Source organism: Salmo trutta, chromosome 39 (assembly GCF_901001165.1).
Source record: "Salmo trutta chromosome 39, fSalTru1.1, whole genome shotgun sequence".
Lineage (NCBI taxonomy): Eukaryota > Metazoa > Chordata > Actinopteri > Salmoniformes > Salmonidae > Salmo > Salmo trutta.
The window spans coordinates 10,874,360-10,897,988 of record NC_042995.1 but is presented as its reverse complement, the minus strand read 5'-3'; the positions used below and the strand labels follow the sequence as shown (position 1 = coordinate 10,897,988).

The 23,629-nt window shown below is 39.8% G+C and overlaps 1 long non-coding RNA gene and 1 pseudogene across 1 annotated transcript; both read left to right on the top strand.

The window, feature by feature from the left end:
• Positions 1–3,417: 3,417 nt before the first annotated feature.
• Positions 3,418–21,357, top strand: LOC115179557 (uncharacterized). The gene is made up of 4 exons (XR_003872936.1): positions 3,418–3,655; positions 5,160–5,408; positions 14,658–14,906; positions 21,264–21,357. It is a non-coding gene; the product is annotated as an uncharacterized LOC115179557 (long non-coding RNA).
• A 1,022-nt stretch (positions 21,358–22,379) lies between these two features.
• LOC115179241 (zinc finger protein 2-like) lies at positions 22,380–23,095 on the top strand (annotated as a pseudogene).
• The last annotated feature ends 534 nt before the right edge of the window (positions 23,096–23,629 follow it).

Sequence of the window (23,629 nt, the reverse complement as noted above, 5' to 3'; positions counted from 1 at the left end):
TACAAAACAGGCTGGATGTCTAAACAAAATCAATTCTGAATGTCAATAGATTTAGATTCATTCTCATCAATGGCAACATTCTAGAACTGAGTTATCACTCATCGAAGTCCGGTATCCGGAGTAATCTGGTTAATGATTATATAGTTATGTGGCTCTTTCCTTGTAGAATGTTGACCGCTGTATAGAACATATTGTATTGCAAAGATGCTCAAACTTCACTTAATAGCTACACTCACCGACACAGGATAATCTTTATCCCTCATGTTGGGCCTGACCAAACCGGTAAATTGTCACTTACATGGCCAGACTTCTAGTGGTCTTTTCCTCTTCCAATGCTCTTATGCTAATCCTTGAAAAATGCCATAAGGTCTGAAATAGACACCAATGTTGACATACTTTACAAACAATTACTTAGGCTAAGTAAAACAATGATGTTTGATCTACTGCTCTGCTAACTAGCTAGCTAACGTGTAGCCAGTGAGTTGCTTTGACAAAGAAAGGGGATGTACATTCATTTAAAAAAAAAATATTTCACCTTTATTTAACCAGGTAAGCAAGTTGGGAACAAGTTGTCATTTACAATTGCGACCTGGCCAAGATAAAGCAAAGCAGTTCGACACATACAACAACACGAGTTACACATGGAGTAAAACAAACATACAGTCAATAATACAGTAGAAAAATAAGTCTATATACAATGTGAGCAAATGAGGTGAGATAAGGGAGGTAAAGGCAAAAAAGGCCATGGTGGCAAAGTAAATACAATATTGCAAGTAAAACACTGGAATGGTAGATTTGTAGTGGAAGAAAGTGCAAAGTAGAAATAGAAATTATGGGGTGCAAAATAAATAAATACCGTAGGGGAAGAGGGCTAAATTATAGATGGGCTATGTACAGGTGCAGAGATCTGTGAGCTGCTCTGACAGCTGGTGCTTAAAGCTAGTGAGGGAGATAAGTGTTTCCAGTTTCAGAGATTTTTGTAGTTCGTTCCAGTCATTGGCAGCAGAAAACTGGAAGGAGAGACGGCCAAAGGAGGAATTGGCTTTGGGGGTGACCAGAGAGATATACCTGCTGGAGCACGTTATACAGGTGGGTGCTGCTACGGTGACCAGTGAGCTGAGATAAGGGGGGACTTTACCTAGCAGGGTCTTGTAGATGACCTGAAGCCAATGTGTTTGGCGACGATTATGAAGCGAAGGCCAGCCAACGAGAGCGTACAGGTCGCAGTGGTGGGTAGTATATGGAGCTTTGGTGACAAAACGGATGGCACTGTGATAGACTGCATCCAGTTTATTGAGTAGGGTATTGGAGGCTATTTCAGTTTTACGAGGGTATGTTTGGCAGCATGAGTGAAGGATGCTTTGTTGCGAAATAGGAAGAAAATTCTAGATTTAACTTTGGATTGAAGGTGTTTGATGTGAGTCTGGAAGGAGAGCTTACAGTCTAACCAGACACCTAGGTATTTGTAGTTGTCCACATATTCTAAGTCAGAACCGTCCAGAGTAGTGATGCTGAACAGGCAGGCAGGTGCAGAGCATGCATTTAGTTTTACTTGTATTTAAGAGCAGTTGGAGGCAACGGAAGGAGAGTTGTATGGCATTGAAGCTCGTCTGGAGGGTTGTTAACAGTGTCCAAAGAAGGGCCAGAAGTATACAGAATGGTGTCGTCTGCGTAGAGGTGGATCAGAGACTCACCAGCAGCAAGCATCATTGATGTATACAGAGAAAAGAGTTGGCCCAAGAATTGAACCCTGTGGCACCCCCATAGAGACTACCAGAGGCCCGGACAACAGGCCATCCGATTTGACACATTGAACTCTATCAGAGAAGTAGTTGGTGAACCAGGCGAGGCAATCGTTTGAGAAACCAAGGCTATTGAGTCTGCCGATGAGGATGTGGTGATTGAGTCGAAAGCCATGGATTGGACCCAGGAGGTCTCGCTGATCGCGGTGGTGAACGGTAGCTGACAGACCCACTTCTATGTGGAATTTTATTCCTCATCATGTCTTCTCTACTTTCATGTTGGTTTGCAATTATAATATTGACAAAGTTCCAGTGAAACGGTCTGCTTTTCATCGGCAGGTTTTCTTGTCATGGTCCTTAATTTATAAGCACCATTTTTCTCCACACAGATATTATATATGGAATAATCAGGATACATTGTATAAAAATACTGCTTTGTTTTTAGAATATTGGTTCCGAAATAATATCCTATTGGTGAGCCAACTGGTAAATAATATCCTATTGGTGAGCCAACTGGTAAATAATATCCTATTGGTGAGCCAACTGGTAAATAATATCCTATTGGTGAGCCAACTGGTAAATAATATCCTATTGGTGAGCCAACTGGTAAATAATATCCTATTGGTGAGCCAACCGGTAAATAATATCCTATTGGTGAGCCAACCGGTAAATAATATCCTATTGGTGAGCCAACCGGTAAATAATATCCTATTGGTGAGTCAACCGGTAAATAATATCCTATTGGTGAGTCAACCGGTAAATAATATCCTATTGGTGAGCCAACTGGTAAATAATATCCTATTGGTGAGCCAACTGGTAAATAATATCCTATTGGTGAGCCAACTGGTAAAAAATATCCTATTGGTGAGCCAACTGGTAAATAATATCCTATTGGTGAGCCAATTGGTAAATGCAGAGGGTCTTTTACTCAGTTATAAGGAATTCTTATCACTTTACAAGGTCCCTGTAACACTTAAAGATTTTGCAATTGTTTTAGATGCCATTCCATCAGGTGTTGCTATATTATTCAGGATCGTGTCAAGACCTGACCCTCAGAGCCTACCTTCCGTTGACCCTGTTGACTCATCAGTAGGAAAGATTTGTTTCTCTTTAGGTCCATTCAACAACAGAGCGATACGAACCTTGTTTCAGCAGAGTGTTGTATCTATACCTTATGTCATGCCTTATTGGAATGGATTTATTGATAATATCTGTTGGAAAAAAGTTTGGATGTTGCCACACACATACCTACTTGTTAACAAAATTAAGGAAGTTTCCTTTAAAAGTATTCTTAAATATTATCCTGCCAACCACTATATGAAGAAGTTTAAGGAAAACATCAACTCAAATTGCTCCTTTTTTAATGACCACCCAGAGACAGTGTTGCATCTTTTTTGGCATTGTATTCATGTAAGAAAATTGTGGCAAGACCTCAGTAGATTTATAATTGAACACATTTATGAAGATCTTACACTATTGTGGAGAGATGTACTGCTTGCAGTCTTTACCTATGATAGAAATAAGCTGAAACATATTTATGTAATTCATTTCATTATTGTTTTGGCCAAATGTCATATTCACAAATGTACATTTACAAAAAAAAAACCAACATTTTCTTAACTTAAAAAAGAAATTGAACTGTATGTATGTCCCTTAAGGTCCTTGTGTAATGTGAAATTGTACCCCCTAGCCCAATTATCCATTGTATATTATTCATATATACTTGCGTTCCCTCATGTACTTCCTGTATTGATTTAAAATGTTTTTAAAAGACAGCCAATAGCTACTTTCCTTACTGAGGAGTTGGCAACACTGCCTCTGTTGCAGGGGTGGAACAGGAAGTTCCGGGAAGGCGCCAGAACTGTGTGGTGAAGACGATATATTTTGTGTCAGTTTCACATGTATTACTACAGGTATGTAATAGTACGTTTAAACGTTGTAATATCGAAATAACATGTCATAACGTGCTAGGTAACACGTCCTTTTAGTTATTATCACGTTTGGTAAAAGTTTTACGTGTCATTTTTGTGTCAAGCCGAGTGAGCATAACTATTTTATGTCACATAGCTAGAGACTTTGGGTTTGGGAGAGTGAAAGAACATCATTTAGTAAAGTTAATTTAATTTTAAAAATCCATTTATTTGGGATTTTTGAGTTCGTTATTGGTTTTGTGTAAAATTCACGGGATGGTAAAATGGCGGCTCCCCTTCTGTCTACGTCAACTGCATTCAGTGCAGGCAGCGAGGGTCCACTTTTATTTTCTTTCTTTTTTTACATGTGTAACAATATTCAGACATTCAGGTGTTTCTATCTTTATCTATGATTGTTACTATGTTGTGACAAATGGGAAATACAATAGATTTTTGTGAGGTGAACTAATACAATGACATAGTACATAGTGCTGCCTAAATTGCATGCATGATCAGAAGGATAGCTAAATATTTACCAGGTAAGATTCTTAAGCAAACAACCCAAGCATTAATTGGGAGTCAGGTGAACTACTGTTCTGTGGTCTGGGGACGTGCATCAGCAAGTCAAGTTAGTAGGAGGCTGCAGATTGAACAGAACAAACAAGCAAGGATTGTTTTAAGGTGGATATATGGTTCTTCTGTTGTATTCATGCTAAATGCTCTTGGTTGTTCATCAATCAACAAGATAATTGAAAAAAACATGCTTATTTTATTTCACAATGCACACCATTTAAAACGGACAAACTCTATTCACAACAGTATTCAGTTGGTTAGAGACAGACATTCTGTCAATACCAGGAATAGATTGTCCACAATCTGTGTTATCCAGACAGAAATGAGAAATAGGCAAAATAACATTTAGATTCAGAGCAATAACGAAATTGAATAATTTATCTGAGCGAACCAGAAACATTTCAATATATAAATTCAAACAGTACTTTAGAACCATTTAAATATAATATATTGGAAGGTTGTGCAGGACAAGGGTAGATGGAGGAATCAATCTATCTTTTCAGACTGTTAGAGTATTAATCTGGTCAATATGTCAGTGTATTATGTCTCTTTGTAACAGTGTGTTATATGTGAAAATGTGATCGCATTGTAAATTGTGTTTTTAATGTTTTAAGGACTCTTGGAAGATTAGTCCAAATGAGAAGTAAAATATATCCCAATAAAATCAAAACAAACTGCAACCTTGTACTAAATGTTTTTTTGAGTAATTTATGTAAATGTAGGAAATCTACTATAGGTTAAGTGCACTTACGTTGTGTAATTTAAAGTGTGCACTTTGTATCTAATGGGAATGAATGTTAAGTTGTCAATGCTTAGCTACCTGATCTATTGAAATGAGATAATTGAACAAATGTAATTTATTTTTAGAGAATAAAGAAAGTGCCAGAACTGTCAAGAAAATAACTTTTGTGTCCGTTTCTCTTTATTACTACAGGCCGACTCAGATTAAGTCTGAAGCCGGTAACATCAACAGTGAGGACAAACCCAGCTTGCCTCTCTCCTTCCACACTGAGTCCAAACCTACAGTCACTGGGTCCTGATTGTGACAGTGGAGGCCAGTTTTTACAGCAGGATCCAGAGATGGCATCAGTGAAGCTGGAAGACTGCAGTCAAACACTGGAGCTGAATGTCAACATTAAAGATGAAGAAGAGGAGGAGAAGATTGGGAAATCTCTTTCTCATGGTAAGAGCAGGTTCTACCTTCATAAGTTATGACCTAGCCTATTGCTAGGTTAAATTTTATCTGACTCACACATCCCTGAAGAACTCCAGACTGTTGTTCGTTTCAACTTCATACTGTGCGTTGAATGTTGCTATAGAACTGTTTCAATGAGAAGGTAGATGTTATTTCATGCTAATGAGATCTGCATGGTTTGACACCAGTATTGTCAGCATGTGTTTTATTCACTGGGCTATCTGGTGTGTTCAGAGTAGACTTTTTTTTCATTTTTTTTCACCATTATTTAACCAGGTAGGCTAGTTGAGAACAAGTTCTCATTACAACTGCGACCTGGCGCAGACTGAAGATGTGAAGTAGACAAACTGCCAGTGTTCTGAAGTTGTATGAAATGAGTCTGTGTAGTTGCCACGGTTGCTGTCAATTCCATTTGAATTCCATTCAATTCAGGAAATACACTCATTCAAATTTCAATTCTCTACAATGCTTTTCGATCAGGAAAAGTTGGGGTAACACTTTACTGTAGGTGTCCTTAGTCATGTATTAATTAAGCATTTTATAACACCTATATAACAACAGTAATGAGTAACGGCAAAAAAATCTTACAAAACTAGTTTATAATGGGTGTTTATAGATGACTGTTTATCCTGTTGTCATATGCGCTAATGTCTACTGTTAATAACAACTGCTATTACACAGTCTGCATGACAACTTATGTCCTATCCTATTACCTGCTACATAAGTGTTTTTATACCAGATGTTATAACAGGGTGTTATATCATTTACCAATCTCTTTGTCACATTATAAAATGGGTTGTTTGGATCCTGGATGCTGATTGGTTGATAGCACGGAGTTATCACCACAATCCACGCATAATGCCTGTTAACAGTTCCATTAGATTTATCACATCCGCTGTCCCACTGCCCGGCCAGTCAATTTATAAACCTAATCTGCCCTGGAAAAAAGCGTCTCTAGACAATATTTCCCCATGCTACTAGCCTATCTGACCTGTGCAACATGTATCTCCACTATGCCATGCATATGAACGTGACAAGTGACTCTATCATATGATGCATTAACTTCTATGGGCTAGGTGGGACGTTTGCGTCCCACCCTAGTCAACAGCCAGTGGAATCGCGTGGCGCGAAATACAAATACCTCAAAAATGCTATAACTTACATTTCTCAAACATATGACTATTTTACACCATTTAAAAGACAAAACTCTCGTTAATCTAACCACATTGTCCGATTTTAAAAAAGGCTTTACAGCGAAAGCAAAACATTAGATTATGTCAGGAGAGTACCCTGCCAAAAGTAATCACACAGCCATTTTCAAAGCAAGCATATATGTCACAAAAACCAAAACCACAGCTAAATGCAGCACTAACCTTTGATCTTCATCAGATGACACTCCTAGGACATTATGTTATACAGTACATGCATGTTTTGTTCAGTCAAGTTCATATTTTTATCAAAAAACAGCTTTTTACATTAGCATGTGATGTTCAGAACTAGCATACCCACCGAAAACTTCCGGTGAATTACTAAATTACTCATGATCAACATTGACAAAATACATAACAATTATTTTAAGAATTATAGATACAGAACTCCTTTATGCAAACGCTATGTCTGATTTTAAAATAGCTTTTTGGCGAAAGCACATCTTGCAATATTCTGAGTACATAGCTCGGCCATCAAGGCTAGCTATTTTGACACCCACCAAGTTTGGGGCTCACTAAACTCAGAATTACTATTAGAAAAATTGGATTACCTTTGCTGTTCTTCGTCAGAATGCACTCCCAGGACTTCTACTTAAACAACAAATGTTGTTTTGTTTCCAAATAATCCATAGTTATATCCAAATACCTCCGTTTTGTTTGTGCGTTCAGGTCACTATCCGAAGGGTAACGCGCGAGCACATTTCGTGACAAAAAATGTCAACATTTTCCATTACCGTACTTAGAAGCATGTCGAACGCTGTTTAAAATCTATTTTTATGCTATTTTTCTCGTAAAATAGCGATAATATTCCAACCGGGCAATGTTGTATTCATTCAAAGGCTGAAAGAAAAAAAATTGAGATGTCTCGTGAATGCGCATCTCAGTTTCACTGTCCCCAGGCTGAGGGGTGGTCGTTTGACCGCAGACCCATTACGGACCCATCACTTACAAACTCTGCTGCTGTTCTTTGCCCAGAGACAGCAGACACCCCATTCCACTTTCTGGCGGCTTTAGAGAGCCAATGGAAGCCTTAGAAAGTGTCACGTTACAGCACAGATGCTGTATTTCGATAGAGATTGCAACAGAAGGACAACAAATTGTCAGACAGGGCACTTCCTGTATGGAATCTTCTCAGGTTTTGGCCTGACATATGAGTTCTGTTATACTCACAGACACCATTCAAACAGTTTTAGAAACTTTAGAGTGTTTTCTATCCAAATCTACTAATTATATGCATCTTCTCGTTTCTGGGCAAGAGTAGTAACCAGTTTAAATCGGGTACGTTTTTATCCGGCCGTGAGAATACTGCCCCCTCGCCCAGACAGGTTAACATTAGAAGCCTCCTCCCTAAGTTGCTTTATTTACTGCTTTAGCACATTCTGCCAACCCGGATGTCTTAGCCGTGTCCTGAATCCTGGCTTAGGAAAACCACCAAAAACCCAGAAATTCCATCCCTAACTATAACATTTTCTGCCAAGATAGAACTGCCAAAGGAGGCTGTGTTGCAATCTACTGCAGAGAAGCCTGCAGAGTTCTATCTTACTATCCAGGTCTGTACCAAAACAATTGAGCTTTTACTTCTAAAAGTTCACCTTTCCAGAAACAAGTCTCTCACCATTGCTGCTTGCTATAGACCACCCTCTGCCCCCAGCTGTGCCCTGGACACCATATGTGAATTGATTGCCACCCATCTATCTTCTGAGCTCGTGCTGCTAGGTGACTAAACTGGGACATGCTTAACACCCCGGCCATCCTATAATTTAAGCTTGATACCCTCAATCTCACACAAATTATCTATGAACCTACCAGGTACAAACCCCAAATCCGTAAACACGGGCACCCTCATAGATATCATCCTAACTAACTCGCCCTCCAAATACACCTCTGCTGTTTCAACCAAGATCTCAACGATCCCTGCCTCATTGCCTGCATCCGTAATGGGTCTGCGGTCAAACGACCACCCCTCATCACTGTCAAACGCTCCCTTAAACACATCAGCGAACAGGCCTTTCTAATCGACCTGGCGGGGGTATCCTGGAATGACATTGACCTCATCCCGTCAGTAGAGGATGCCTGGTTATTCTTTAAAAGTGCCTTCCTCACCATCTTAAATAAGCATGCTCCATTCAAAAAATGTAGAACCAGGAATAGATATAGCCCTTGGTTCACTCCAGACCTGTCTGCCCTTGACCAGCACAAAAACAACCTGTGTTGTTCTGCAATTAGCATCGAATAGCCCCGGTGATATGCAACTTTTCAGGGAAATTAGGAACAAATATACACAGGCAGTTAGGAAAGCTAAGGCTAGCTTTTTCAAACAGAAATTTGCATCCTGTAGTACAAACTCAAAAATGTTCTGGGACACTGTAAAGTCCATGGAGAATAAGAACACCTCCTCCCAGCTGGCCCACTGTACTGAGGCTAGGAACACTGTCACTATTTTCCCGATAATCCCCAATACTGAGACTTTCACGAAGGCATTTTTCTTACAGCCTCGCCATGGCTTTCCACCTGGCTACCCCTAACCACGAGTCAACGCCCTGCGGCTACCCACAGCAAACTCGCCCAAAACTCCCCCACCCAATCCAGATAGCTGATGTTCTGAAGAGGCTGCAAAATCTGGACCCATACAATCAGCCGGTTAGACAATCTGGACCCTCTCTTTCTAAATTATCTGCCGAAATTGTTGCACCCCTAATACTAGCCTGCTTTCAACTTTCTCTTTCAATATCGTACTGAGCATTCCCATAGATTGGAATGCTGACCGCGGTCATCCCCAGTTCTTCAAAGGGGGAACACTCTTATTACCCAAACTGCTACAGAGCTATATACATTCTACCTGCCTTTCTAAGTCTTTGCAAGCCACAGTTAACAAACAGATTATTAACAGACCATTTCGGAATCTCACCGTACCTTCTCCGCTTAGCAATCTGGTTTCGAGAGCTGCTCATGGGTGCACCTCAGGCACGCTCAAGGTCCTAAACGAATATCATAACCGGCATCGATAAGAGACATTACTGTGCAGCCGTATTCATCGACCTGGCTAAGGCTTTCGACTCTGTCAATCACAACATTCTTATTGGTAGATCTCAACAGCCTTGGTTTCTCAAATAGATTGCCTCGCTTGGTTCACCAACTACTTCTCCGATAGAGTTCAGTATGTCAAATCGGGAGGGCCTGTTGTCCGGCACCTCTGGCAGTCTCTGTGGGGGTGCCACAGGGTTCAATTCTCCTGTTGACACGCCAACTGTTGGGTTCTTATTTTTCAGAGTAAAATAACTCACGGACACTAGAGAGCTTTAACCAGTTTAATTTCACAAAGGTTTCCGTGCAGCTGAAATCAGACCGCAAAACATTTCAGACATCATAGTTATATACATCCTACTTAAAGACACTCCTCTTCCTTACAGTTATGGTCCACAGGAAAGAAGGTAACCAGATAGCAACCCTGATTACTCCCTTAAGGGGAACTGACCTGACCCCTCACCATCCTGACCCACAGATCTCCATCTGTCTTCACTATATCACACAACACTCTCCTCTCCTCCATCAAACACATTGCAAAGCCTTCTGGCTTTTAACAAACTCTTTCTATTCAAGGCTTTGTCTTATCATTTATTTAATATCTCAATGTTCAAAGTTTAGCTGATTCCACACAGACAACAGTGTGTGTAGAGGTGTTTGTAGAGGTGAAGGACCAAAACTGGCTGTGGCTTCTCCAACCCACCATCAACAAGTCCTAGCTCCACTGAATGTAAAGGAGAATCTGGTTGCACAAACCTACGGTTGGTCAGCGCTGATGAGTGGTTAATGTACGTGGTGCTCCCAAACGCTAGCTGAGGATTCCTTTACCCCCCCTGCAGAACTCCAGTGTTCTACCCAGCTATGGCTTGTGGGCAACCAGGAGAAGTTGTTCACTGTCTACCGGAATCCTGAGCTGCACACTGGAAACACAAGCACTTCTTTATTGAAATCACTCTACGAGAACAACCTGCAGGAGGCCTTGTCTGAGACGGTCTCTCTTCTCAAAATCATCATCACCACTCCGATGACAACTGCCGAGTCGGAGAGAAACTTTTCTACTTAAAGGGATAAAAAACCTTCATACGCACCTCCATGGGCCCGAAGGCTAAATGCTTTGGGCCATGCTGTCAATCCAGCATGGTACCTTCATCCAGAGAATACCAAATGTAATACTAAGTGTATGTTAGTAGCCCATGTGCCTCACCATAGGAATTTGGTACCCTTTCCTCCCCCTAAGACTTAGCCTACTGTTCTGACTTGGTGGTGCACATGTAGCCTATAGCCGTTTTAGAAAAATGTAATTTAATATTGTAACAGCCGGCTTACCTGCCCCCATTGTAAGAGCTTTCATTGTCTGCTTATGTACCCCTGTTACTTTATCCTCCTGTTTTGACCTTGGTGTACAGGGGAGAATACTGTAAGAACGACCCCTGTTCTGAATTATGTCACTGTCCATTTCAAAAGTGCTGCCAATAGGCGGTGTATAGGCTACATCTGTCTCAGCGCGCTCATGTCTTAATGGAAATGACGGATTGCCCCCGTACACGCTTATCGTCATTTATGTCACAGTTTGTACATCAGTATTGTTATATTACTTATAAAGGGTCTCTCATTAGTATCTTATTCATCATTTTGGCAGTGTTAGAATGATGCATTTCATTGTTTTTATTACTTTGTGTGTTTAATTATCTATGGTCCTTTTCTCAACGAGGAGGGTGGTAAGTTGACAGACCCAATAACATTACATTATAGTATCCCCTCCTCGTACCATGGTTGCCAGTGACAGTCTCTTGTTCAACAGACAGTTCAGTATAGACCCATGTTATTCCAATTCATATTGTGAGGGTAGTTTTGTTTGCTCAGTGCACTTTCAGTGCGTCTGTATAATGTCTACAAAAGTGGATCCTCGTGGTTGTATTGTCCCTTCCCTTTTAGACCACATAGGACTAATAAAATACTTCAAATGGTAGGCTAACCGCTGAGTCTGGGTCTCTCGCTCTGTGGTGACTTAAAGAAGAGTAAAGTATAAGGCTTCAACATCTTGTTGAATTTATCTGAACTACTATCTATCTGAATTTCTGTCGTTGTCCATTTAGAAATTGATGAAAGAATAGGCCTACCTCATCGCAGCTCGTTGCTTGAACTTGCTTATACTTAAGAGCTAAGTGTTAATTATCGAAGAACAAACATTGTGAATGTACAGAACATAAATGTAATAATGTTTGTGTATGTTTCAACTCATGTCGACATTCATATTATTGAAGGAGAAAGCGGTTCTTATCCAGTTACACAAATCCACAAGGAGTCAGTAGAAACCCATATTTATTAAGCAAGTCAGCCATAAGCTCCCCTGTTGGGACAGCTTTATGTCCGACCCTAACAGTTTGTGGGCACCGTTATAGTGCATCTAATGTATTTTGTGTAGTGTTGTAGTTTTCTTCGCTGGCATGCATCTAAAAAAAATACATGTTTTTGTCCCACCAAGATTGACATGCTTAAATCGCCACTGTCTGTCATAACAACCCGACTTTAGGGCGTTTGTAAATTCCTCAGTTATTCTGCGCTCTGCCACTGTCAAACTAGAGTACTCTGAAAGCGGAGTAGATTGCCAGGGTGAATTTACTATCACACCCATATCACACCCATTGTCTGGTGAAAGGATAAATATAATGAATATCCTGATTTTAAAATAATGGTTTTTAATGAAAAAGTGTTGTGAAGACTGTTGTCATTGTATAGAAACCAGGGTTTGGCCCCCAAGACGGGGTTCTTCTCATCAGCTATCCAGACCAGAGACATCTCCTCCCTGGTACCTCATAGTACACAAACACCAACTCAATCTATGGTATGCAGGCTGTAGGTTTTATCACCAAGCCATCATAAATCAATTGCCAGTGCCCCAACTCAGTCCACACAGACACAGATGAGAGAGTACTGAGAAACCTTATTCGATGCATAAACAAACAGTATAACAATATAATGTTGTAATTTTCTACCATAAACCCTAAGGGAGTTATTACACGATAATCCCTGGATTCTCATCCCTTATTACTTAACTATAACATTGAATGGAATGATGGGCGTCATAACCATGTCATAAGCCATTATAGTGTGCACAGACTCCTTAAGTAGACTGATATTAATTTGAGATGTTATAAAGCAGTTATGAATGTGCTTAGTACTGCAGAGTTGATAGTATCACAGAAACATTCAGGACCTCCCAAGAAATATGGGCAAATTGGAGCATAGACAGAGATGCTTATGTATATATATATTTAAGATGACAAACTACTGAGTTGTACAAGCAGAACCACTTACAGATATAAACAAAAACGACATTATATTATTATAATAACATGCCAAAAAGCAATTTTGAAACTAAATGGAAACAAATATAATTTTGCCACAAATCACAACAGATTGTGAAAGCTGTGAAGGAAGATGTGCAGTCTACAGTAACAATGAGCGCCTGTTAATGCATGTGTTAATTACAGTAATTTACCGTGTTAATTACAGTAATTTACCGTACCGTCCATTCTTGGAGTGGAGAACGTGTTTGCCGTACCATCATGCTCAATAAAGATCCATTATGTGGCTTAAATTGATGGTTAGTCCACAGTTATTTTGTTCACATTTATTCATCCTTTTATAGAGCCATGAAATACGGTTCTAGATGATTTGTGACCCATTTATGTAGTGCGTATGAAGCCTATATGAATGCTTTATGAAGCCTTCATAGATGCACTTGAAATAAACCGGACCATAATAATGTCAACGAGTCTTATAGCGACATAACCTGAAAGTCATAACCTGAAACTCAGCAAGGAAGAAGCCACTGCTCCAAAACCGCCATAAAGCCAGACTACGGTTTGCCAACTGCACATGGCGGACAAAGATCGTACTTTTTGGAAAATGTCCTCTGGTCTGATGAAACAAAAATATAATGTTTTTTGCCATAATGACCATCGTTATGTTTGGAAGGAAAAGGGGGGAGGCTTGCCAAGCCGAAGAGCACCATCCCAACCGTGAAGCACAGGGGGTGGCAGCATCATGTTGTGGGGGTGCGTTTGCTGCAGGAGGGACTGGTGCACTTCACAAAATAGATGGCATCATAAGGATGGAAAACAATGTGGACTATATTGAAGCAACATCTCAAGACATCAGGTCAGGAAGTTAAAGCTTGTCGCAAATGGATCTTCCAAATGGACATGACCCCAGGCATACTTCCCAAGTTGTGGCAAAATGCTTAAGGACAACAAAATCAAGGTATTGGAGTGCCATCACAAAGCCCTGACCTCAATCCTATAGAAAATTTGTGGAAGAACTGAAAAAGCATGTGCAAGCAAGGAGGCCTACAAACCTGGCTCAGTTACACCAGCTCTGTCAGGAGGAATGGGCCAAAATTCACCCAACTTATTGTGGAAGCTTGTGGGAAGGCTACCCGAAACGTTTGACCCTTGTCAAACAATTTAAAGGCAATGCTACCAAATACTAATTGAGTGTATGTAAGCTTCTGACCCACTGGGAATGTGATGAAAGAAATAAAGCTGAAATAAATTATTCTCTCTACTATTATTCTGGCATTTCACATTCTTAAAATAAAGTGGTGATCCGAACTGACCTAAACAGGGAAATTTTACCAGGATTAAATGTCAGGGATATTGACTATTAAAGCCTCTTATAAAGTTGGTTTGTAGCATAAACTGGGAATTCATATTTTTGACTTATATTATGATTGTCTGTCTGTTTCTTTCATATCTGCAAAGTAGTTTAAACTCTGTCAGTTCCACTCTTAAGTGCATTATTTTTTAAGTGTAAAGTTGTTTTACGTGTAATTAAGTGTGCACTCGTCTAATGTGAATTCATGTTTGTTGTCAATGTTTAACTTCCTGATCTATTGAAATTAGATTATTGAACAAAAAAAATATATTTTTGGGGGGGAGAGTAAAGGAAGTGCCAGAACTAAAAGACAATAACTTTTGTCCGTTTCTCTTTATTACTTCAGGCCGACTCAGGTCAAGTCTGAGGCCGGTAACATCAACAGGTGAGGACAGACCCAGCCTGCCTCTCTTCTTCCACACTGAGTCCAAACCTACAGTCACTGGGTCCTGATTGTGACAGTGGAGCCCAGTTTGCACTGCAGGATCCAGAGATGGCTCAGTGAAGCTGGAAGACTGCAGTCAAACACTGGAGCTGAACGTCAACATTAAAGATGAAGAAGAGGAGGAGAAGATTGGGACATCTGTTTCTCATGGTGAGCACAGATTCTAACTATAAGTTCCCTTCATAAGTTAGACCTCCATAAGTTTGTGACCCAGTCTGTTGCTATTGTGAATTCTGTCATTCTGACATCACATCCCTGAAGAACACCAGACTGCACAAAACCTGTGTTATTCATTCCAACTTCCCACTGTGTATGAAAAGTTGCAGTAGAGAACTGTTTCATGATGAACTGTTTCAATGAGGAGGTGGATGTTATTTCATTCTGAGACTTGCATGGTTTGACACCAGTATTGTCAGCATTTGTTTTATTCACTGGGTTATCTGGAGTGTTCAGAGAGTAGACTAAAGAAGTGAAGTAGACAAACTGACAGTGTTTTTTAAAGTTCTATGAAATGAGTGGTAGTTACTAACCCTTGTGATAGTGAGGGAGGATGATAGAAAATGAATCGTGTGTAGTTAGTAACCCTTGTGATAGTGAGAGGAGGGATGATATGAATAGAGTCTGTGTAGTTACTAACCCTTGATGATAGTGAGAGGAGGATGATATGAAATGAAGTCTGTGTAGTTACTAACCTCTTGTGATAGTGAAGGAGAGGAGATATGCAATGAGTCTGTGTAGTTACTAACCCTTGTGATAGTGAGTGGAGGATGATATGAAATGAGTCTGTGTAGTTACTAACCCTTGTGATAGTGAGAGGAGGATGATATGAAATGAGTCTGTAGTTACTAACCCTGTGATAGTGAGTGGAGGATGATATGAAAGAGTCTGTGTAGTTACTAACCCTGTGATAGTGAGAGGAGGATGATATGAAATGAGTCTGTGTAGTTACTAACCCTTGTGATAGTGAGAGGAGGCTGATATGAAATGGTCTGTGTAGTTTTTCTAACCCTTGTGATAGTGAGAGGATGATATGAAATGAGTCTGTGTAGTTACTAACCCTTGTGATAGTGAGTGGAGGATGATATAGGTCTGAATTTTCACTCTTTTTTGCAATCAGCTGTTGTCCACTTTTAGAATAATTGTATTCCCCTTTTGTATTGTACAGTATAGAGCCTTCAGAAAAGTATTCATACCCCTTGACTTATTCCACATTTTATGTTACAGCCTAAATTAAAAATAGATTTTTGAGCCATCTACACACAATACCCCATGTGGCTCTCAATGAATCATCTGAGTGTGAATTTGTCAACCAGCCATGACCAGCCATCATTATCGTAGAGCACTCAATCGATTCACTTATATGTGTGTGTTGTATTGACCTGCTCCCTTATTAATAAGTGATTTAAAGATTTAGTTTAAGTGTAACTCTGACTTGTGTGATATGTTTTGTACTCCTCATTTGATAGTAAAGAAATTAACCACCACAGTATTCACACCCCTGAGTAAATACTTTGAAGAAGCACCTTTGGCAGTGATTACAGCTGTGAATTTTTCTGGGTAAATCTCTAAGAGCTTTGCACACCTGGATTGTACAATATTTGCACATTTATTCTGGAAAAAAGTCTTCAAGCTCTATCAAGTTGATTGTTGATCATTGCTAGACAGACATTTTCAAGTCTTGCCATAGATTTTCAAGATGATTTAAGTCAAAACTGTAACTAGGCCACTCTGGAACATTAAATGTCTTGGTAAGCAACTCCAGTGTATATTTGGCCTTGTGTTTTAGGTTATTGTCCTTCTGAAAGGTGAAAGTGTTTGTTGGAAAGCAGACTGAACCAGGTTTTCCTCTGGGATTTTGCCGGTGCTTAGTTCTATTCCGTTTCTTTTTATCAACAAACAAAAAACGTCCAAGTCCTTGCCGATGACAAGCATACCCATAACATGATGCAGCCACTTCCATGTATAGAGTGGTACTCTATGATATGTTGTGTTGGATTGGCCCCAATCATAACGCTTTGTATTCAGGATTTTATGTTAATTATTTTTGCCACATTTTTTGCAGTTTTACTTTAGTGCCTTAATTCAAACAGGATGCATGTTTTGGAATATTTGTTATTCTGTACAGTTTTCCTTCTTTTCACTCTGTTATTGATGTTAGTATTGTGGAGTAACTACAATGTTGTTGATCCATCCTCCGTCTAACTGTTTTAAAGTCACCATTGGCCTCATGGTGAAATCCCTGAGCAGTTTCCCTCCTCTCCGGCAACTGAGTTAGGAAAGACGCCTGTATCTTTGTAGTGACTGGGTGTATTGATACACCATCCAAAGTGTAATTAATATCTTCACCATGCTCAAAGGGATATTCAATGTCTGTTTTATTTTGTATTTTTTTGACATTATGTGGTACTCCACTGGCGTTATGGGATGCTCACTAGCGTTATGGGGTACTCCACTGGCGTTATGGGATGCTCCACTAGCGTTATGGGGTACTCCGCTGGCGTTATGGGGTTCTCCGCTGGCGTTATGGGCTACTTCACTGGCGTTATGGGCTATTCCACTGGCATTATGGGTAGAGGTCGACCAACTATGATTTTTCAACGCCGATACCGATTATTGGAGGACCAAAAAAAGCCGATACTGATTAATCGGACGATTTTATATATATAAAAAAAAATTACGTTAAAAACCTCTTACATCTAGACGTTCCGCTAGCGGAACACCTGCTCCAATATCCAATGATGGGCGTGGCGCGAAATACAAACTCCTCTAAAATCCGAAAACTTCAATTTTTCAAACATATGACTATTTACACCATTTTAAAGACAAGACTCTCCTTTATCTAACCACACTGTCCGATTTCAAAAAGGCTTTACAGCGAAAGCAAAACATTAGATTATGTCAGCAGAGTACCCAGCCAGAAATAATCACACACCCATTTTTCAAGCTAGCATATAATGTCACAAAAAACAAAACCACAGCTAAATGCAGCACTAACCTTTGATCTTCATCAGATGACAACCCTAGGACATTATGTTATACAATACATGCATGTTTTGTTCAATCAAGTTCATATTTATATCAAAAACCAGCTTTTTACATTAGCATGTGACGTTCAGAACTAGCATACCCCCCACAAACTTCCGGTGAATTTACTAAATTACTCACGATAAACGTTCACAAAAAACGTAACAATTATTTTAAGAATTATAGATACAGAACTCCTCTATGCACTCGCCATGTCCGATTTTAAAATAGCTTTTCGGTGAAAGCACATTTTGCAATATTCTGACTAGATAGCCCAGCCATCACGAGCTAGCCGATTTAGACACCCACCAAGTTTAGCACTCACCAAAGTCAGATTTACTATAAGAAAAATGTTATTACCTTTGCTGTCTTCGTCAGAATGCACTCCCAGGACTTCTACTTCAATAACAAATGTTGGTTTGGTTCAAAATAATCCATAGTTATATCCAAATAGCGGCGTTTTGTTCGTTCGTTCAAGACACTATCCGAATGGTAAGAAGGGTTACGCGCACGACGCATTTCTTGACCAAAAAATTCTAAATATATTCCATTACCGTACTTCGAAGCATGTCAACCGCTGTTTAAAATCAATTTTATGCTATTTTTCTCGTAAAAAAGCGATAATATTCCGACCGGAGTTGTTGTATCCGTTCAAAGACGAAAGAATAAAAACATGGTGTCGTCTCATGCACGAGCCTTAGTCCCATTGTCCGCTGATAGACCACTTAGCAAATGCGCTAATGCTTTTCAGCCAGGGCCTGGAATTACGTCATTCAGCTTTTTTCCCCGGGTTCTGAGAGCCTATGGGAGCCGTAGGAAGTGTCACGTCATGCCAGAGATCCCCTGTTTTGGTTAGAGATGATCACGAAGGACAAGATATGGTCAGAGAGGGCACTTCCTGTTTGGAATCTTCTCAGGTTTTGGCCTGCCAAGTGAGTTCTGTTATACTCACAGACACCATTCAAACAGTTTTAGAAACTTTGGAGTGTTTTCTATCCAAAGCTAATAATTATATGCATATTCTAGTTTCTGAGCAGGAGTAATAATCAGATTAAATCGGTACGTTTTTTTATCCGGCCGTGAAAATACTGCCCCCTAGCCATAAGAGGTTAAACTTTTTTTTTCTCTTTTTTTTTTAAATAACAAATAATAATTAAAAAACAAAATAAAAACATTATGTATTAGTAATAATGACAATTACAACAATACTGAATGAACACTTATTTTAACTTAATATAATACATCAATAAAATCAATTTAGTCTCAAATAAATAATGAAACATGTTCAATTTGGTTAAATATTGCAAAAACAAAGTGTTGGAGAAGAAAGTAAAAGTGCAATGTGTGCCATGTAAAAAAGCTAATATTTAAGTTCCTTGCTCAGAACATGAGAACATATGAATGCTGGTGGTTCATTTTAACGAGTCTTCAATATTCCCAGGTAAGAAGTTTTAGGTTGTAGTTATTATAGGAATTATAGGACTATTTCTCTCTATACGATTTGTATTTCATATACCTTTGACTATTGGATGTTCTTGTAGGCAGTTTAGTATTGCCAGTGTAACAGTATAGCTTCCGTCCCTCTCCTTGCTCCTACCTGGGCTTGAACCAGGAACACATCAACAACAGCCACCCTCGAAGCAGCGTTACCCATGCAGAGCAAGGGGAACAAATTCTCCAAGTCTCAGAGCGAGTGACATTTGAAACGCTATTAACGCGCACCCCCGCTAACTAGCTAGCCATTTCACATCGGTTACACCAGCCTAATCTCGGGAGTTGATAGGCTTGAAGTCATAAACAGCGCAATACTTCAAGCATTGCGAAAAGCTGCTGGGCAAAACGCACGAAAGTGCTGTTTGAATGAATGCTTACGAGCCTGCTGGTGCCTACCATCATCGCTCAGTCAGACTGCTCTATCAAATCATAGACTTAATTATAACATAATAACACACAGAAATACAAGCCTTAGGTCATTATATGGTCGAATCCGGAAACTATCATCTCAAAAACAAAACGTTTATTCTTTCATGAAATACAGAACTGTTCCATATTTTATCTAAAGGGTGGCATCCATAAGTCTAAATATTCCTGTTACATTGCACAACCTTCATGTTATGTCATAATTATGTAAAATTCTGCCAAATTAGTTTGCAACGAGCCAGGCGGCCCAAACTGTTGTATATACCCTGACTCTGCGGGCAATGAACGCAAGAGAAGTGACACAATTTCACCCTGTTAATATTGCCTGCTAACCTGGATTTCTTTTAGCTAAATATGCAGGTTTAAAAATATATACTTCTCTGTATTGATTTTAAGAAAGGCATTGATGTTTATGGTTAGGTACAGTCGTGCAACGATTGTGCTTTTTTTCCGCAAATGCGCTTTTGTTTGGCGAAGTCGGCTGTCTTTGTTAGGAAGAAATAGTCTTCACAGTTCGCAACGAGCCAGGCGGGCCCAACTGCTGCATATACCCTGACTCTGTTGCAAGAGAAGTGACACAATTTTCTAGTTAGAAGAAATTCATGTTAGCAGGGCAATATTAACTAAATATGCAGGTTTAAAAAATATATACTTGTGTATTGATTTTAAGAAAGGCATTGATGTTTATGGTTAGGTACACGTTGGAGCAACGACAGTCCTTTTTCACAATTGCGCACCGCATCGATTACATGCAACACAGGACACGCTAGATAAACTAGTAATATCGTCAACCATGTGTAGTTAACTAGTGATTAGGATTGATTGATTGTTTTTATAAGATAAGTTTAATGCTAGCTAGCAACTTGATTGTATGTTGTTTTACCTCCATGTGTAACTCTGTGTTTTTGTATGTTGTCGAACTGCTTTGCTTTATCTTGGCCAGGTCGCAATTGTAAATGAGAACTTGTTCTCAACTTGCCTACCTGGTTAAATAAAGGTGAAATAAAATAAATAAAAACTTACCTTGGCTTCTTACTGACATTCGCGTAACAGGCAGGCTCCTCGTGGGAGTGCAATGTAAGGCAGGTGTTTAGAGCGTTGGACTAGTTAACCGTAAGGTTGCAAGATTGAATCCCCGAGGTGACAAGGTAAAAATCTGTCGTTCTGCCCCTGAACAAGGCAGTTAACCCACCGTTCCTAGGCCGTCATTGAAAATAAGAATGTGTTCTTAACTGACTTGCCTGGTTAAATAAAGTGTAAAAAAAATAATACGAATAATTAGCCAAATCGGTGTCCAAAAATACCGATGTCCGATTGTTATGAAAACTTGAAATCGGCCCTAATTAATCGGCCATTCCGATTAATCGGTCGACCTCTAATCCATGCCCTTGTATGTGTGTGATATTGTGTGTAGGCCAATGACTCAATTTAATCTATTTTAAATTCAGGCTGAAACATAACAAAATGTAGAAAAAATCAAGGGGTGTGAATACTTCTAAATGCAATGTATATGAAGTCATATGTATATCTCACTGACTGGTTCTTCTGATGTTGTTCACACAGTAGACCATGTTGAGAAATTCTCTACATCCAGAGAGCAACAGCAGGAAGATCACAGAGCTAAGAGTTCTCACCACCTCCCACATTGTGAGATTTTTCCCATTTCTATCAAAGCTAAAAATACACCTAAAAATACACACAGGAGAGAATCTGAATTCCTGTACTGACTGTGAGAAGAGCTTCACAACATCAAGGGCTTTGACAGTTCATCAGAGAGTGCACACAGGAGTGAAGCCTTACTTCTGCTCTGACTGTGGGAAGAGATTCACAACATCACAAGCTCTGACAATTCATCAGAGAGCGCACACTGGAGAGAAGCCTTACTCCTGCTCTGACTGTGGGAAGAGTTTCTCCCGATTGGATAAGTTAAAAAGTCACCAACTAATACACAGAGAGAAGCCATTCTCCTGCTCTGACTGTGGTAAATGCTTCAAAACATCAACTGAGGTAAAGTTCATCAGAGAACACACAGGAGAGAAGCCTTACTTCTGCTCTGCCTGTGGAAAGAGTTTCTCCCGATTGGATACCTTAAAAGTCCATGAACGTGTACATACAGGAGTGAAGCCATACTCTTGCTCTGACTGCGGAAAATACTTCACCACAACATCTGATCTAACAGTTCATCAGAGGACACACACAGGAGAGAAGCCTTACTTCTGCTCTGACTGTGGTAAATGCTTCAAAACATCAACTGAGGTAAAAGTTCATCAGAGAACACACACAGGAGAGAAGCCTTACTTCTGCTATGCCTGTGGAAAGAGTTTCTCCCGATTGGATGCCTTAAAGTACATGAACGTGTACATACAGGAGTGAAGCCATACTCTTGCTCTAACTGCGGAAAATGCTTCACCACAACATCTGATGTAACAGTTCATCAGAGAACACACACAGGAGAGAAGCCTTACTCCTGCTCTGACTGTGGTAAATGCTTCAAAACATCGACTGAGTTAAAAGTTCATCAGAGAACACACACAGGAGTGAAGCCTTACTTCTGCTCTGACTGTGGGAAGAGATTCACAACATCACAATGTCTGACAATTCATCAGAGAGTGCACACTGGAGAGAAGCCTTTCTCCTGCTCTGACTGTGGGAAGAGTTTCTCCCGATTGGATAAGTTAAAAAAATCACCAACTAATACACAGAGAGAAGCCATTCTCCTGCTCTGACTGTGGTAAATGCTTCAAAACATCAACTGAGGTAAAAGTTCATCAGAGAACACACACAGGAGTGAAACCTTACTTCTGTTCTGACTGTGGGAAGAGATTCACAACATCACAAGCTCTGACAATTCATCAGAGAGTTCACTCTGGAGAGAAGCCTTACTCCTGCTCTGACTGTGGGAAGAGTTTCTCCCGATTGGATAAGTTAAAAAGTCACCAAATAATACACAGAGAGAAGCCATTCTCCTGCTCTGACTGCGGTAAGTGCTTCAAAACATCAACTGAGCTAACAGTTCATCAGAGAACACACATAGGAGAGAAGCCTTACTTCTGCTCTGACTATGGAAAGAGTTTTTCCCAATTGGAAAAGTTAAAATGTCACCAGCGAATACATATTGACAAAGTCTCACTTCTGCTCTGATTGTGGGAATAGTTTCACCCGATTGGATACCTTAAAATGTCACCAGCGTATACATGCAGGAGAGAAGCCTTTCTCCTGCTCTGATTGTGGAAATAGTTTTTCTGATCAGAGCAGCTTAACAACACACCAATGTATACATACAGGAGAGAAGCCTCATCAGTTCTCTCAGACAAGCTAAGATTAAAGTCACCATCACTTCCTTCTCATCTCATAAAGGAAGTGGTAACAGTGAATTTGATAACGTTTAAGAAAGAGTAAAACACTATTGGGATCCTATTGTTTCTCACTGTAAGAGAACTGTGCAGAGGAAAGAGCGTGTTATAGAATGTTAGCCTCTCGTTAATTTACTGATCAGTGAGCACCTTGTCAGTTTTTTGTTGTGTTTTGTTAGCTTTTACTCTAAAGATATTGAGAGTACCTTGGATTTGCCCTTAGGGTGAATATCCTACGAGGCTTCTTACTTTGAACAATGTAGTCTGACTGTTGACTGTGTGCTACTCTGTGGGAATGAGTTAGTAGACACAACATGTATCAGATAGAGATGATGTGATGATCAGTTTTCTGTGGGAATGAGTTTGTAGACACAACATGTATCAGATAGAGATGATGTGATGATCAGTTTTCTGTGGGAATGAGTTAGTAGACACAACATGTATCAGATAGAGATGATGTGATGATCAGTTTTCTGTGGGAATGAGTTAGTAGACACAACATGTATCAGATAGAGATGGTGTGATGATCAGTTTTCTGTGGGAATGAGTTAGTAGACACAACATGTATCAGATAGA